We start from the raw sequence: 16,758 nt of genomic DNA on the forward strand, positions 1-16,758 counted from the left end.
TGTTTCCTAGTTCCTTCCCAAGCATGGACACTCCTATTCTCAGACCACCTAATCTCAGTACCATGACAAAGACAGTACACAGAGGATCCATACCTGTGTGAGGGACAGAAGGAGAACAGTGGAAGTACAGGAACTGCACTGTGTCAGAAATACCTTTAAAAGTATGACCTGTTCACACACACATCCCTTAAATCCATGACACACATGAATGTGTGAACTGACTGCAATAAAAAGCACAGAGTCTGAGGAGATTCATAAAGTTTCATATGGGATGCATTCGCTTGCTAAGGAGCAGTAAAAGTAAAGTACTGCTTCATGTTTAGCAAAAAGTCAATTCACACAGGCACACAGACTTCTTGCTTTCTCCCCAATATTTTGAATTGTGCACTGGAACATAATATATGGAGAGGTTTGTTAGAAAAGTACATTCAGTTCCAAAGTGGTTTTCTTTCACATTCACTGTCTCCTTAATGCCACCCACAAGGCATGAAAACAAGAGTGAAACTGTGTTCACATGTTACATGAAATGCACATACAACGTGCATGTGCGTGTCTTTTATAAGAAAAAGCCAAAACATGTTAACTTTATAAAAGAAACCAAGGACCAGTAGATGGATAGATCTGAGGTTTAAATGACATGTTCAGCTGTACATGCATTGAATGTACATAGCATGAAAATTACTCAACAAAGATACAAAAGAAAAATCGTGTGCATTGTTCGTAGATTGTACATGCATTCAAAGTAACTTGTGAACATGGCTTGAAAGAGAAACAAAGTCATATTCATGAGAAGCATTTCAGACATCACAGGGCAGCCAATTCCACATAAGATTGCATGCTTGCTTTTAGAATCAAGTAAGTCTCATTAAATTGGACAGTGGCAAAGGAGAAGTTAAACTGAAATATATGTTATGCACTATTATTAGATTTTTAAAATCATCATTTAATGTTTCTGAATCTGCTTCTCAAATCCCCCCCAAAAGCTCCTGGATCTGCCTCTCACCTCCCCCCCAAGGGTGAGACCCATGTGTATTTTGTCCACATGAATCCCACACAGACATATAACCAGAGGGGGAGGGACTTGGGCCCCCAGCATTCTTGGTGGGAGTCTAAAAGAGGAGGCATAGTGGCTGCCATTGTTGGTGCTGGTGGCAAGGCCATGCAAGTTCAATTGGGATGGGGACTCTTCCTATGCCTTCCCTGGTTATGTATTTGTGTGGGATTCATATGGACAAAAGACACATGGGTCAGGAACAGTCAAGCAGAGGGAAATTAGAACAGTAAGAAAAACTGGTGAAATCCAGCTCATTGTTTTTGCTGCAACAGATTAACATTACTCTTCTGGAATTTAGCCACATGAACTCTGCAAATAAACTTTAAAGTATTCTGTAGTTAATATGTTGTTTATATCCAGAAAGGAAGTCTGTACACAAATTTCAAATTCTTTGCTTAACTATGGAATTATTTTTCCAATGACCAACATGCAGAACAAAGTAAAAATACAACTAGAATAAAACTAGAATGTAAGCATCTTTGATTCTTCAGAGTTTACACTTTAAAACTTGATGTTTGATTTAATCTGTCACTTCTTTCCTTATCTAAATCCCCTTTTTTATAGTCTCATAACCATTATTTTGAAATTCTTATCTACAGAGGGCGAAAAGGAGGGTAGGGGCTTGGGATTAGAAAAAAATTGGATCCAATTTAACAAAATAGGCCTTATAATTACAAATGCTTTATATTTACAAATGTTTTATTTCGCTGACATTCTCTAGATGTGATTGAATTGCCACATTTAAAAGATCAGCTCTCCTGGTGTTGGATGAAAAAACACAGAAAAGAAGTTGTTGGAAGGAACCAGCCATAGCAAAACTTGGAGTGGGGGGCAGGGGCAATGGAAACCAGCAAGTCAGTAGTAGCATGGGAAACAATATAGGAAGCCAGTACAAATAACACTGTTCTCAACCATAGGCAGTGGTGGGATCTAAAAATGTTAATAACAGGTTCCGATGGTGGTGGGATTCAAACAGTGGCGCCGCCACACACACACACCTCCAGTCCCTATTGGGCAGGGAGGTTGCTTTAGTAACCCCTTCTCGGCACTTAGAAAAAATTAGTAACCACTTCTAGAGAAGTGGTGAGAACTGGTTGGATCCCACCTCTGACCATAGGCCTGGCAGAACACCTCCATCTTACATGCTTTGTGTAAGTGATTAATGTTCCACAGAACTCTGGTCTCTTCAGACAGAGTGTTCATAGGCAGGGGCTATGACCAAGAAGGCCCTGGCCCACATTAAGAATAGCCAGACTGAGTTCTGACTGGGGGGCATTAGGAGATTTTATGTGCTGGAATGTAAAGATCTCAGCAAGACATATCAAAGGAGGTGTCCCACTGGTATGAAGGTACCAGAACATATTAGGCACCATGGTACAGATAACACTGGTACAGAACACAAAATTAACACCAGCACCTTGAATTTGATCTCTCCCCCTGCCATTTACTCACAGAAATGAAGCCTGAAATAGTGTGATTGACTAGCAACAGCTACTAAGAGAATGCGGTTTTGAAAGTTACAGGCAGGCCCTTTCTCATTTTTTTCAACCCCCTCTCCCATTTTCTTAGATTTCACATTTTTCTGACAACCTGAGGTGTTTTTTAGGTTTATAAAAAACATCTGCCATTCCGTGGGGTACTGTGTGGTTTCCGGGCTGTATGGCCGTGTTCTAGCAGCATTATAGCAGCATTCTCTCCTGACGTTTCGCCTGCATCTGTGGCTGTAGCGAACCACATCACTGGGAAGACACTGCTTCCCCCATCACCTCCACTCGCCATCCTGTCCAGCGTCACCCTGGAGGGCTGCAGGGATCCTCCCACACTGCTCTCCAACCCCTGGAGATCAGAGGGCAACATGGGTGGGTCCCTGAAGCCCTCCATGGTGACACTGGACATGGCGGTGAGTGGAGGGGGCTGACCGAGAGGCAGCTCTGCTCTCTGGCTGGGGGGGGGGAGTTAGGGTCACTAGTGTGCAAACAGTCCCAGAGCCTCCATCGGCATAAATTATGCCAGTGGAGGCTCATTTCCGCCGGTGTGCAGAAAGGGCCTCAGACTCAGCTATTATTGTGGTTGGGCCCAGAGTGACTCTTGGACTCTGCTGCTACCACAACTAAGCCCAGGGCATCTCTATCACTTCAATGCCATCAAGCCTGCAGAATAATAGAAGTCAGTCCACCCCCCCACCCCCCCAAGGTTGCTATCTCACTACCTCAATTTTAGGCAGGTTTGCAGAAAAGGGCTAGTGCAGGAACATCTTCCTTCTCTCTCCACTTGACCCTGATCAATTGAACAAGTATCCTCAGATGGATATATATCCACACTTTTTCTTGCTCCTTTTAAAGCTGCTTTAAAACATGGCAGTCTGGCTGCTGAAGAATCTTTTTTTTTTTCAGTGGACTTTGAACTTGGGCTTTAGGCTTGCCCTACTAAATTAGCCAGGAGTATTTTTATTAGCTCTTCAGCACAAGAGAATGGTCAGGAAACATCAGTATAATGACCCTCTTAAAATATCCCCAACGTTTGCTGAAATGACAAAACTTTAAACAGTGTTTTCCTTCTCCTTTTCTGCTGGAACAAAACTTGTCTTTACCATGCTATTTGAATGTGATGCTTGTCTCTATTTCCAAAAATGTTAATGTCTTTATTGTAAATGGCATTCTGGTAATACAGAAACTTGTAACAAAAAATAAAACTGTCAATCATATTTAATTGGTCTAATTTTAGCCTTCAACATTTTCTTTGAGATTTCTTATGTTCTGGTTTGTATGTTTTTCAATAGTTTTGAATTATAACACTGCTTAATTTAGATTAGGATTTAATAGGTTGCACAGATGGATGGCCCAGGCTGGCCTTATTTCATCAGATCATGGAAGCTAAGCATGGTTGGCCCTGGTTGGTATTTTGTTGGGAGACCACCAAGGAAATTAAGGTTGTTACATGGAGGCAAGCAATGGCAAACCACCTCTGAATGTCTCTTGCCCTGAAAATCCTATGGAATTGTCATGTCAGCCATGACTTTATGGCACCTTCCCCCACCAAAGAAGATGATAGAAAAGTATAAAATTCAGGAAGCTGACTCTTAATATGATTGTCGCAAAGTTTATCAAGATCATTAAGATGCCATGCTTTTTTCAAAGTAATTCTCTGAAGGAATTTCATATGTGGATTTGAAAATATTTATTTTATTTTATTTTACTAGCAGCAAAGCTCATTGTTGTGGAGATGCAATGGGCCCTAGCAAAGGCGGATTCCTCATGGGCCAAAAATAGTGGTGTGAAAATGGTGTAAAAGGGTTGAAGAGGTTGCATCTCCCCTGCAATGGGCTTTAGTGGGGTGTAGCAGTTCCTGTTCCACCCTTCCTCATGACATGCCACTGACCTGGCTCTGCTTCTGTGGCTCGGGGGTGGGAGAGGTGTCATTTAGGGTAGGTGGGAAGGTGGGAAAGGGAGGGTTGGGGTGGGGGAGGATGAAGAGGAGTGTCTTGGGATGGGAGAGGGTGGCAAGGTGACTGTTGGGGTGGGGGTTAAAAGGTGTGGTTAGGGGTGGAGGAGGGTAGAATGTAGATGGTTGGGGTGGGGTGGGGGGCATTTGCTGGGCCCTGTGTGGTCCAGCTTGACTTGGGGAGTGGAATAGGGTAGGGACATTTTTGCCGGATTGTCTGCGACACGCCTTAATCTGTGGTTGGGTGGAAGAGGGCACCCTTGCTGGGTCCTCCACAGCCCAGCTGGATCTGGGATGGGTGGGAAAGAGTGGGTGTTCTTACCAGGCCCTCTGCAGTCCGGATTCATCTGGGGTGGGTAAGTGGGTGGGTGGGAGCGGGCAGGTGGGGTTGGCAATGTCCAATGGGAGTGCAGGACACACAAAGCTTTGTTCCCTGTGTGTCCTGAATGGTAATTGGCTAGGATTCATTGTGGGACATTTGAACCTTTAGCCACTTATAAGGATTTCAATATTCAATAATCAAATACATTCAAAGACTGAAATTCAGCATGTCTTCAACAATTTTTACAAATTTTGTTGCAATTCTAATATGGTGTTTTTATCATTTTTTAAAAATTTATTAAAAGTGCAAGACTTATATCTTTAATTTTTTCTAATCTTAACAGATGATAGAAAATATCACACAGAGGCAGAAAAAAATGCAAAAGTTAATATGCACATAGAATGCAGTATCTATTGCCTTTTCACAATAGATGGTAAATATTTGTTAAAACCAGGGCTTCAAGTTTTAATCAATTGATCCAATAAAATAATCAAGTAAAAATTTAATCTACTCCAAGTGGTCCTCGATGAGCTAAATTATCTTGACCTATTTCACCATGGTTTCAGACCTGGATGTGGAGCTTCTGCTTTGTTTGCCTTCTAAATGCCTTTACCAGGCAGTCAGCAAGTGAGTATGTCCTGGTATGTCATTTCTGCGTTCTTGAATGGAAATGAAAAAATTGAAATCTAAAAATTATCTGTGGTTTGATTTAGGTCCTGTTTTGTGTGGGGATGCACTCGTATGAAGGATCAGAGTCTGGACATAGTATTTATTTTGGGAAATGAAGCTGTTGTATAGTAAAGAGCCCCTTTTGCCAATTTAGAGTCACCCATCAGCTACAAGAATTCTGCAGAGGACAAAATCAAGCACCACTCATTCCTTGGAAACTACTGTAACAAGGTCTACATGGGCTGTCTTATGAAAGAAGAATCTTGGTACATGCACACAAGCATAAAGAAATTAAGTGTTACATTACATGTCTGTTTTTAAACAAAAACAAAATGTAGCTATAATTATTATGATATGTACCAATGTGACAACTTTATTCTTCCCAGCATGGTCCATCGTCTGTCCTTCTTTGTGCAAGAATATTCTGTATCAGCCTGTACTTTGACTGTGTCATGCCTATGGAACAGCCTCCTGGAAGAGGTCAAGAGGGCATCTAACTGCCTGACTTTCCAGTGAAGAAGTAAGAATTATTCCAGAGAGATTTTGAGACCTTTCTACTCCTCTGAAGTTTTAATGTAATTTTAAAGTTGCTGTATCTATTGCTTAAATTGTATGCAACTGTGTTTTTATATAGTTTCACATTAAAGTGAGTTGAAGTTTCTTTCTATTGGTTCTGAGCTGGTTTGGAAAAAGATGGGCCTATAAAAAATTTTTAAATTTAACACAGTTAGGTCCTTGCTCCTAATGTATGCAAACTAGCGTGGCCTTCAAAGTGCTGCAAATGTTACATGCATTAATAAAGTTCTTGAGCTTACTTGTTATGGGGCACCTATGTTAAAGTTAATTTACACAGAAAACTGGAAGGATATAATGAATAAAACTGGCTACCAAAACAAGGAGAGAGAGAAATAATAGTTCTTTTATAAAGTCTGTTCTATCCTCCCAAAATTTTATTTGAGATATTGGTCTATACAACTTTAACATAATAGCATGTTTCACAAACTTAAACCACTGGATTAGACATGTGCTAAGAAATAGAAGGAAAATCTCTGCCAGGTTTAAGTTACCTTTTCTTGATGTGAGAAACAAAACAGTAATAAAAGTTGAATTGTTGTTTTCAGGTGCTGCAATTCAAACTCCTTCAAGATTACCCTTATTAACAACTCAAAGCCTTGCAGTGCCAGCCCATGAACTTCTGTAACACATTTCTACACCATAATACATTTCTACAATCAGGATATTATGTTGAAAGTTCTCACAAGGATTTATTAATTCCTAAATAAATATATTAGTTTTGAAAATTAATAATGTGGTGGCTAAAGTGGAAGAGTAGGCCTGGAGAGATTTGGGGTCAGATGCCTATGCATCTGCTAAACAACATATAAAAATGTAATAATTTCTCATTAACATAGGTATAGCTGGAATGAACATGCATGACACAGTTCTGTTGTGCACCATTTATCCAAATAACCATTGTTTGTGCTCAAAATTACTCAGTGAAATCGATGCATCTGTTACGAGCTTACTACCTTATGCTTTTATTTCACCTTTCTTTAATTTATTTTTAATAAGTCTTTATTTTGCAGTTAAAATAATACAATAATACAATAATAAAAAAAGTTTTCAATACATGTATAATGTAATTATTACAGTAGTAGAAGAAAAAAGAAAGTAATTTTAACAATCTGGTGTTTTCTAATATACAAGTTCTTAAGAAAAAGACAATTTATGAGTTCAGCCAAAATAGAACCAAGAACCAGCTAAGTGAACAACTACATGGGTGAGGATGATGATGATAGTCACATATGTGTTCTTTTTATTTGTTGCATTTTTTCCTATCTGAAAGAAAGCCTGCAAAGGCCTTCACACATAGGCCTACAAAGGAATGATAGCTATTATTACAGCTCTGGCATAAGCTTTTAGATTATCCCAAAAGAGATTTATATCATTAGTAGAGAGAACATTAATTTCTATAAATTCTCTTATTTTCTCTTTCTTATATGAGTTTATATTTAGTATATAGTTGTTTAGTCTTGAGTTCAGTATTTTCTCTTTTGTATGTGATTTCCATATTATAGGACTATGGTCTGAAATAGCGTTTGGGAGCATCTGGATATTTTCTGTTGAATTATCATATCTTCTAAGGCCCAGGCCATATCAGTTCTAGAATACCACTTATGTCTGTTTGAAAAATATGTATAGTCTCTCATGGAACCTTTTTTTCTCTCCATATGTCTTTCATATAAAGTTGATTGATTAAATTGGAAAATGTTATAGGTAATTTATTACTTTTTGCACATTGTTTACCTTGTCTGTCTATTTTGGGGTCAACTAAACTGTTAAAGTCCCTTATCAGTATTACACTATTATACATATTCTGTAGTAGTTCTGTTTGTAGTTTTTGAAAAAAATGCTTTTTAAGTGCATATAATCCTATCAAAAGTACTTTTTCCTCATTAATTTCTATTTCCACTCCTATGTATCTTCCTGTTCTATCGTTGAATTTAAACAAAGGTTTTAAATATTCTTTAAGATAAACTACAACCCCTTTTCTTTTTTGATGATGTACAGAAGTTTCACCTAATCCTCTGTTTAAAAAATATGTTTCATCACTTTTTCGATGTGGGTTTCCTGTAAACAAGTGATTTCTGAATTTATTTTTTTATGTAATTGGAGACCTTTTTACATTTAGGGCTTTTTAATCTGTCCTCATTTAAAGAGAAAATCTTCAAATTCATTGTATTTGTACTAAAGTTATTGGCTTAAGTCTACAACGCTAAGGAGAATGGTAATGTACAATCTCATAATCCTTAAACAGTAAACATAAAAATATTTGATGATTTACAATATTTAACATTTATAAAATATTTAACATTTAGAAATCTATCACTTCACCACTTATATAAAATTGATATTGGGATATATCAGGAAGATATCCACAAAGAAAAAACTTAAATATAGGAAATGGGAAAGAAAGGAAGAAAAGATAGATTTAGATGGTTTTATACTTGAAATACATATTATTAATATTACCTTCTTTTTGTACAAATAGCAGCCATCGATTCACCCATGGCAGCCATTGCGGCAGGGGTGAGCAACCAAAGGCAAAGAAAAGGGAGATTGCAGCTCAAAGGGCGCCAAATTGCAGGGAGCTGCATTGATTGGCCCAAGCTGGAAAGGCGGGAGGAGCAAACGCATAAAAGCGCCACACCCCGTGTCTCGGCCTTCTTGGCTTGCCGAGGCTCAAGAGCGGCGTGACCCACCACCCTCCCTAGTTTCAATGGTTACTAGTTGACTTGTTATAATGTTATTGCATAACTGTACTTTGTCGTAGCCCGGTGGGTTGGCAATGGGAATCGCAACATCTGGGGGGAGAAGCCGAGCCGGGCAGCCAGTCTTCTCCATGGTTGTGCCCTTAGAAAAGGTGGGGTGGGCCAGTAAGCAAGCCAGTAGGCTTAACTGGTGCCAGCCACCCCAGCAGGTGTGGGTGGGGCGGGCCAGTAGGCAAGCCGGTAGGCTTATCAGGTGCCTGCTACCCCAGCAGGAAGGGTTGAAGCCAGGGGGTATCCACCCCAGGGGCTCCCAGCTTCCTGCACAATGCCCCAATGGAGATTGAGGACAGCATGATGTTGCGACCCGTTTGTCTGCCCAGCTTCTTAAGTGTTTAATGTTGTTTACCAGTTAATAAATTGGGCTGCGGCCCAATCCATTTCCAAACTCTGGTTTGGTGTATTTATTTGCCGGGGAAGGGTCTACACCATCTGCACGCAATTTACTTCTTATGGATCTTTTCTAGAAAGTCATAGGCCTCTTGGACCATTGTTATATTCATTTTCTTGGTTTTATAAGTGAAAAATACTCACTAAAGGAAGGAGAAGGACAAGAGGGAAGGAGAGAACCAAAAGGGAGGAAGGGAGGGAAAGGACTGGGGTAAAGGAATAGAAAGCACAGAAGCAAAGAAGTGAAGAGAAGGGATAGAAGTTGGAGGGAAGAGAAGGGAAGGGAAAGGTGGAAAGAGGTGGCCAGGAAGTTGGTAGCATTGACTGCCTGAATCGTAGGTGTGGAGGCACCTTTTAGTTGCACTAATTCTGCTAATAGGTGTGCTTGAGAGAATGAATGCACTCTTGTTCTTTCAGTGGGATATAGCAAAGGGAGGTTTGCCAGGTGCAACTTATCTGAGCTTCCTGAATGCTTTCATTGAAAAGACTTGAGCAACTTTCAAAGGCCAGTTTCTACTAACTCCTTTCAGTTGAAAAATATACCATATTGTAATTAACTGTATTATTAGTCAGGCCATTGCTATTTGCTAACAGACACTGAAGGCTGGGCCATCTCATACAATTAAGTTTATTTTGGCTCTCCATCTTCCTTGCTGTATTCATTATTTCTTCTCTGAGGAGAGACCAAGGTGCGAGTTGGATAAAAAATTGTGTTCTATCTGTGTGAAAGATTTCTCAAATGCTGCTTTCTCCTCCTGTCCTATACAAGTGAATGCTAATGTTCCTTTGTGTACCCAGAGTGAGGAAGAAAGAACTATTGTGAGGAAAATGCAGGGAGTGTGCCCACGATTATCCCTGCTTTTCAAAACTGTTGTCACAAAGGTCTGGGTCAGGGATTGTGTTTCTTTTGAGGGATTTCCCAATTCAACTGGAGAATCACTGAAATTCTGCCAACTCTCTGTCTATTGGGATGGACTGTTGATGCTTGAAATATGTGTACCTTTCCCCCAGTCAGCCTCTAAGATGTTTACTAAGGGTATGTGCTGAGTAAAGGTTTTAGATTGCAGTTCCCAGCTAATGTTTGGGCCTTTTGTGAACCTCTGAGTTCTAAACCTGCAGGTGTACATATACATTTCTCATTGTGCACATACTGGGAGAGAGAATTTTGTCACGTAGCACTTCTAGCATGTCTAGGCAATTGTGTGCATTGAATCAGTGAAATGCCTCTACACAATAGCTGGCATTGAATTGTTTCAAATTTCCTATCAAGGACTTGTTTTCCACGTTCATTATGTACAGTAATTAAATTCACAAAAAGTGATGTTTTCATTCATGCATTGATAAAATTGCAGGATTTTCCTTCCCACTCAGCTTCCCTCCATTTCTTTTGAACTGTAATTTTACAGCAAGTTTTTGTTGTTGTGTTCTTCTTCTTGTGAATGTCTTATGAATTTAAAAGGGGTTTACGAAAATATTTCCTGGGAATAAAGTAATTTGATTCTGTATAAGTGAGCTACTGGAAAAGTTCAAGTTCCTTGCTCTAAATTCTGGAGGAATGTGATGGGAAAGTAATTAGTTTTTCAATAGATAATCTGAACTTTAGACATAGTTTGCATTTGTCTGTCATTTTAATTCTGGCCACCCTGAATAATTTGTATCTGAGTCAGTGCAGACAGAATGTCTATGAAAAGCACATGTAAATATCATATTTGGCCATGCTGAACCAGCGATGGATGTGCCACACTACAATCAAAGATGCTTTCTAACGAACTACAAATCAAAGATGGTCTCTAATGATTAATAGTGAACAGAGCAACTAACAGAGGGAATTAATTGTGGGAGTGGTAAAAGAAACAAAGAGGGAGTCAGTAAGTGAATGGAATTTTTACTAGGACTTTGTGGTTCTGAAACTGAATTTAACTTTTTGTGCAGCTTGTTACAAGCATGCAGTTGTGGTGGGAGGAACTCTTGCTGTTGATGACTGAGATGAGTCATCTGATAAAACTTGCTATTTTCTGGGGCTTGGAGAAGATGCTATCAGTCATATTGGTAAGCAAGATTTAATCAGAGGCAACTAAAATCAGACAGCAGGATGTGGAGCATAAACACAGCATGCAAAGAGACCCACTAATGGAGAAAGTTAATTGTGATGGCTTAATGGCAGAGCATATGGAGGAGCAAGTGACAATCACAGAGGCAAATCTACTAAAAAGAAACAAATAAAGCTGTTGTATAAGACCAATGTTGGAAGATAAAATCTATGTTACATTAACTTTCTAGTTATAGGATTTTACATAGTTTAACACATTTAAACAACCAAAGCAACAATGAAGTTACAATAGCAGCAGAGGAAGAGGAGCCATCCAGTGCTTTGGAAAGAGAATCACACATATGATTATTTGTTTATGTATGGAAATCATGGCTGTGTGATTGAAATGTAGACCTCTGCTCTTGGGAAGAAGGTTAGTTCCATTGAGGTGGGGTTGCCAACTTGGAAAAGTGGAGAGATATGTAATCGCTTGGGGACTGTTTGAACTGTCCTATGCTTCTGCTGTCATGAAGAGTGATGGTTTTGAGTTTGAAAGGCATCAGACTAAAGAGTTTGCAAATAGTCACTTCAGAGGGACCCTTTCCTCACACAATGAATTTATATCCTTTTGTGCTGAGGATACCCTTCTAAGGCTTTTTGGTATTCCTAATAATTCAGCCATTAAGAGAATAGTGTCACTGATAGGCATTTTGACCACATAGTGACCTACCTGCTGGCTGCAAATGTTGCTGATAGTTAATGCAGGAGAGGAGTCAGCAATCAAGGTTCACACTGTATCCTGGAGGTTATATTTAGGTTACTAGGCGGAAAGCTAAAGGCCAGGATCTCCAAGGTAGCATTCTCAGAATTGCTACCTGTGCCATGTGTAGGGCCAGGGCCAGGCACACATTAGATGTGTCAATGTGTAGATGACAAACTGGTGCTAGGAGGAGGAGTTTATACCTGTAGATGCTGAGGAACTTTATGGGAAAAGTCAAGGCTGTACAAAAGAAATGGGCTTCACTTGAACCGAAAGAGAACTAGTCTGCCAATATTTAGACAAGACAGCGGTCTAGTATTCAACAAGGGTGACTATACATCCCCAACCAACAACAGGCCTGTCAGCCTACTTTCTGTGATAAGCAAGCTGTATGCCAAGCATTTACTTAGTAAACATAACATCTGGATTTCCAGAAACAAGAATCTTGGCCCTGAGTAAGTAGGCTTTACGGAAGATCGCTCTACCCTTGATCATTGACTGATTCTAAACTGCCTCTTATTGAAACATAATAAGAATCTGAAAGGAAAACTATATGTTGCCTTCCTAGATTTTAAGGGGAAATTCAGTTTAATCTCTAGAAACTTACTCTGGGGAAAACTGGCCAGAATGGGTATAAACAATAGACTGCTTCTTCTCATTAAATCCCTATGTAGGGATACAAACTGTCAAATTAAATGCCCCAACTCAGGGTTACTCTCCTCTAAAATAAATGTTACCAGAGATATGAAGGAAGAGTGTATACTAGCACCTGTATTCTTTAACTTGTTTTTAAATGACTTGACATGTCTTTGTAAGGAAGTCAATTCTTACTGCCCGAGACTGGGCAAGTTCCATATCCTGATTCTTTTATACGTGGACGATGCTGTCCTTTTGTCTAGTTCCAGGGTAGACTTAAAGCACTTTCTTGTTAGTTTTTATGACTATTGTAATAACAATAGCCTATCCTTGAATTTCACAAAATCAAAGATCTTAATGTTCTCAAAGTCCTGGAGATCTACCAACTGGATTTTAGAAGGCAAGCTCAAGTGAAGCCATTTAAGTATCTGGGGCTTCACTTTCGCTGTACAGTTGGCTGGACCACCCACTGGGACCATGGGATCACTGTCAGCAAGGTCAGTGTTTTAGCTATCCAATGATATTTCTTTAATAAAGGGCATGAATAGGTTCCAGCAGCGATTAAGGCTTTCAACACCAAGGAAACTCAACAACTCCTATACAGTATCCCATTGTGGATAGCAGCATGGAACCACTCACCTAAGCGAGTCCAGTTGTGTTTTTTATATAAGATTCCAGTTATCTCATTGTGTTCCATTTCTGTGTTCTGCCTAGAAACCGGACAGCAGTGTTTAGTGACCAGGGTTTTGCCCACCACTCTTAAGTTTTGGATCTATCTTTGTTTTAACTCTGATGATACCAGCTTTACTTACTAGGTCCTTGCTAAATTTCATTCCTTCAGATGGTGAGCTCTAGAAGAAAAAAGATATCTACTTTGGGCTTTTCTTTGGAGTCCCTACCTATGTTACCTCCCAAAGAAATCTTCTGAGTCCTAAAACAAACACTACTAGATCAAGAGTTTTAGAACCTTATTAGTGAAGCCGTCAGATCTTGTTCGCTTTCACATCTCAGAATTCTTTTCAAAACATTCCAGGCAGCCACATATCTGTTCCAATTAACTTTTCCTAACCATCGGAAGGTCCTTTCCCTTTCCAGATGCAATGCACTTCCCTCTGCAATTCAATCAGGCAGGTGTAAAAAAAATCTCTCTTGCTGAAATAGTATGTGCCTCCAGAAGTTGGTAGGGCTGGACACAGAAAACTGCCCATAATATTTTTCTTTAACCAGAAAATCAAAAGATATTTTGACTAATGTGGCAGGGATTGACTTTGTGAAATTTTGCTCTCAGTTTGGTATAATACACTTAAATGGCTTAACCCAATATGCAACCTCAGGTGACTATGCCCATGTATCAGTGTGCAGTAATAGTATTATATATTACATACTAGCCCAGGGGTAGGGAACCTGCGGCTCTCCAGATGTTCAGGAACTACAATTCCCATCAGCCTCTGTCAGCATGGCCAATTGGCCATGCTGGTAGGGGCTGATGGAAATTGTAGTTCCTGAACATCTGGAGAGCCGCAGGTTCCCTACCCCTGTACTACAATGGGAATTGTAGTTCCTGAACATCTGGAGAGCCACAGGTTCCCTACCCCTGTACTAGCCTCTCAAGCAAGTTTCAAACAGGTTGAGAGCTTTCAAGTGGACTGTCAGGTTTGGAGCGATCACATGCCACTTGTGCTTTTTCTGAAAAAAGCAGCTCTTAATTTTAGGTCTCATAGCTTATGCTTATCTAGACTCCAAGAATTATTTGGAATAGGGCCACTGAAATGAAACTTGAAGAGTTTTTTTCTTCTCCTCTCCTAACTTAAGCCAGGCAAGACTTAATAGCAACAACATCACCAACCCAATTTTTAGAACAATATGAGGCACTCTTGAAAACCATTACAGATAAAGTTGCAAGATACTCAAGTCCCAATGAACCTCCTTCTGACAAATTTCTGAACAAGGAGTTCAATAAGGAATGTAAAGAGGTGAAAAATCAAATCAGAAAAATCTACAATACCTTTAAAAGCAGCAAAGCAGCAACCTTACCTTGAGAATATTTTTCCCTCAGGTCCAGGCTAATGCAACTGGTTCGTGAAAACAAACTAAAGACCATTGAATCCCTATGGAATGCTCTAATACAAGCTACAAGGAGTAACAACACAAGACTGTTCTATTCATTAGTTACAGGAGCCATGCGTACACCAACCTTTTAAATGTTTAATATCAGTCCCAAGAATTGGTTTACATATTTTCAAAGTCTATTTAAAGGAGACAATGAATCGGCCTTGCAGAACGACCTGACACCTCTCAGTCAGGTAGCTCCCTGGCCCACAGTCTCAGTCTCAGAAATCAGACTATTAATTGCCCAGTTGAAACTGTATAAATCACCTGGCCCAGATCTAATGTCCCCACATTTTTACAAAGCATTCCTGGGCTGATGGGCCCCCCTTCTGGCTGCTCTGTTTACTTTGGTCGACTGGTCAGGTACTGTCCCAGGGTCTTGGGTAAATGCAATAATAACACCAATATTCAAAAAGGTTGACCATATGTCACCAGCTAATTACAGAACCATCAGCCTTTTATCTGTCTCCGGTAAACTTTATGCCAAACATCTGTTAAATAGGCTATGTACCTGGATCAATGATGGAAAAATAAGATTTTAAAAAGGATGCTCTATATTTGATCACTGTGTGATCCTCAACCTCCTCTTATTAAAACACAAAAAAGTGGGCGATCTAAGATCTTTGCTGCCTTTCTGGACTTGAAAAGTGTTTTTGATTCAGTTGTAAGAGAGTTGCTGTGGCTTAAGTTAACAGAGATGGGGATTGATGTTAAATTATTATTACTTATAAAATCTCTCTATTCAAACACAACCTGCCAGATAAAATGTACAAACTCTGGAGACCTAACCCCAAAGATTCCCATTGTGACAGGTGTTAAGCAAGGCTGTATATTGGCCTCAGTCTTGTTTAACTTATTTATTAATGATTTGGTAAATGTGTTGTCAGATGTTAATGCACACAGCCCAGTTCTTTCAAACAAACCCATTTCACTCCTACTTTATGCTGATGACGTGATATTGATCTCTAGGTCTCAAGTGGGTCTTAAAAGGCTCCTTAAAAAAACTATGGAGTACTGTACATCTAACTTCCGGTCCTTAAACCCAGAAAAATAAAAAATGTCACTTTTCCAATGTATTTAAGCCTTCTAGATGGCTTATTAATGGGGTTAAGGTCGAACACTCCAAGTCCTTTAAATACCTAGGCCTAACTTTTCATCATAAAGCCACATGGGCCAAACACAGAGAAATTGCTATAAAAGGAAGTTATCACACTGCTTCAGCGGTGGTAAAGTTTTTTCACACCAGGGGAAGGGGATATGTCCCAGCAGCCCTAAAGGTTTTCAACTCCAAGGTAGTTCAGCAACTTCTCTATGGAGTTCCTTTATGGATAACTGCATGGAACAATTCTATTGAAAGAATACTGGTCAGAACCTACCAGAAACAAGAGCATGGCTGATACATTCAAGTATTGGATCAAATTATGTTTTAACTCTGATGTGCGCAGTTTAACGCATACTGCGTGCCCAGATCTATTTGCCTCCGAATGGTATCAACTTCTCAAATCAAAAATTTACTCAATAGGTTTATTACTTGAAGATCTCTGTATGCTGTCACCCAAACCTAGAACAGGAATACTATGTCCTGTTGGGGCAAGCAAATAAATCATGCTCACCCCTCTCTGTCGGAATAATACTGGAACAGGGGCACATAGCCAAATATCTTGAATTATTAACTGAACTCCAACAGAGATGGATTATCACAAGGGCCAGATCCAATACTTTCCCATCAGCCATTACAAAGGGCTGTTACTTATCCATCTCTCTCCAGGATCGGGTTTGTCCACACTGTAAAAACCAAGTGGAGACTCTTGCTCACATTATTCTTGACTGACCGAGATACGTGGGCATTAGGAATTTCTCTCCCAGCCTGGCCCTAGACAAATCTGAAAGAGACTCTGACAGTTCTGTTGTGGAAAAAGTAGCAAAATTTCTTTTGCAAGTGACAGAACTTTCTAAGTAATGTATACTGCTATATACAGCCTTTCTGTCTGCGTTTTGAATGTACTCTTGATTTGTACT

General features: G+C 39.7%; 1 long non-coding RNA gene across 1 annotated transcript; it reads right to left on the reverse strand.

The window, feature by feature from the left end:
- Positions 1-11,740: 11,740 nt before the first annotated feature.
- LOC125439089 lies at positions 11,741-16,232 on the reverse strand. Its single transcript, XR_007245477.1, has 3 exons — positions 16,102-16,232; positions 13,825-13,830; positions 11,741-11,753 (listed from the first exon to the last, which is right to left on the reverse strand). It is a non-coding gene; the product is annotated as an uncharacterized LOC125439089 (long non-coding RNA).
- Between the last annotated feature and the right edge of the window lie 526 nt (positions 16,233-16,758).

The sequence above is a fragment of the Sphaerodactylus townsendi genome, linkage group LG01 (genome assembly GCF_021028975.2).
Source record: "Sphaerodactylus townsendi isolate TG3544 linkage group LG01, MPM_Stown_v2.3, whole genome shotgun sequence".
Taxonomy (NCBI): domain Eukaryota; kingdom Metazoa; phylum Chordata; class Lepidosauria; order Squamata; family Sphaerodactylidae; genus Sphaerodactylus; species Sphaerodactylus townsendi.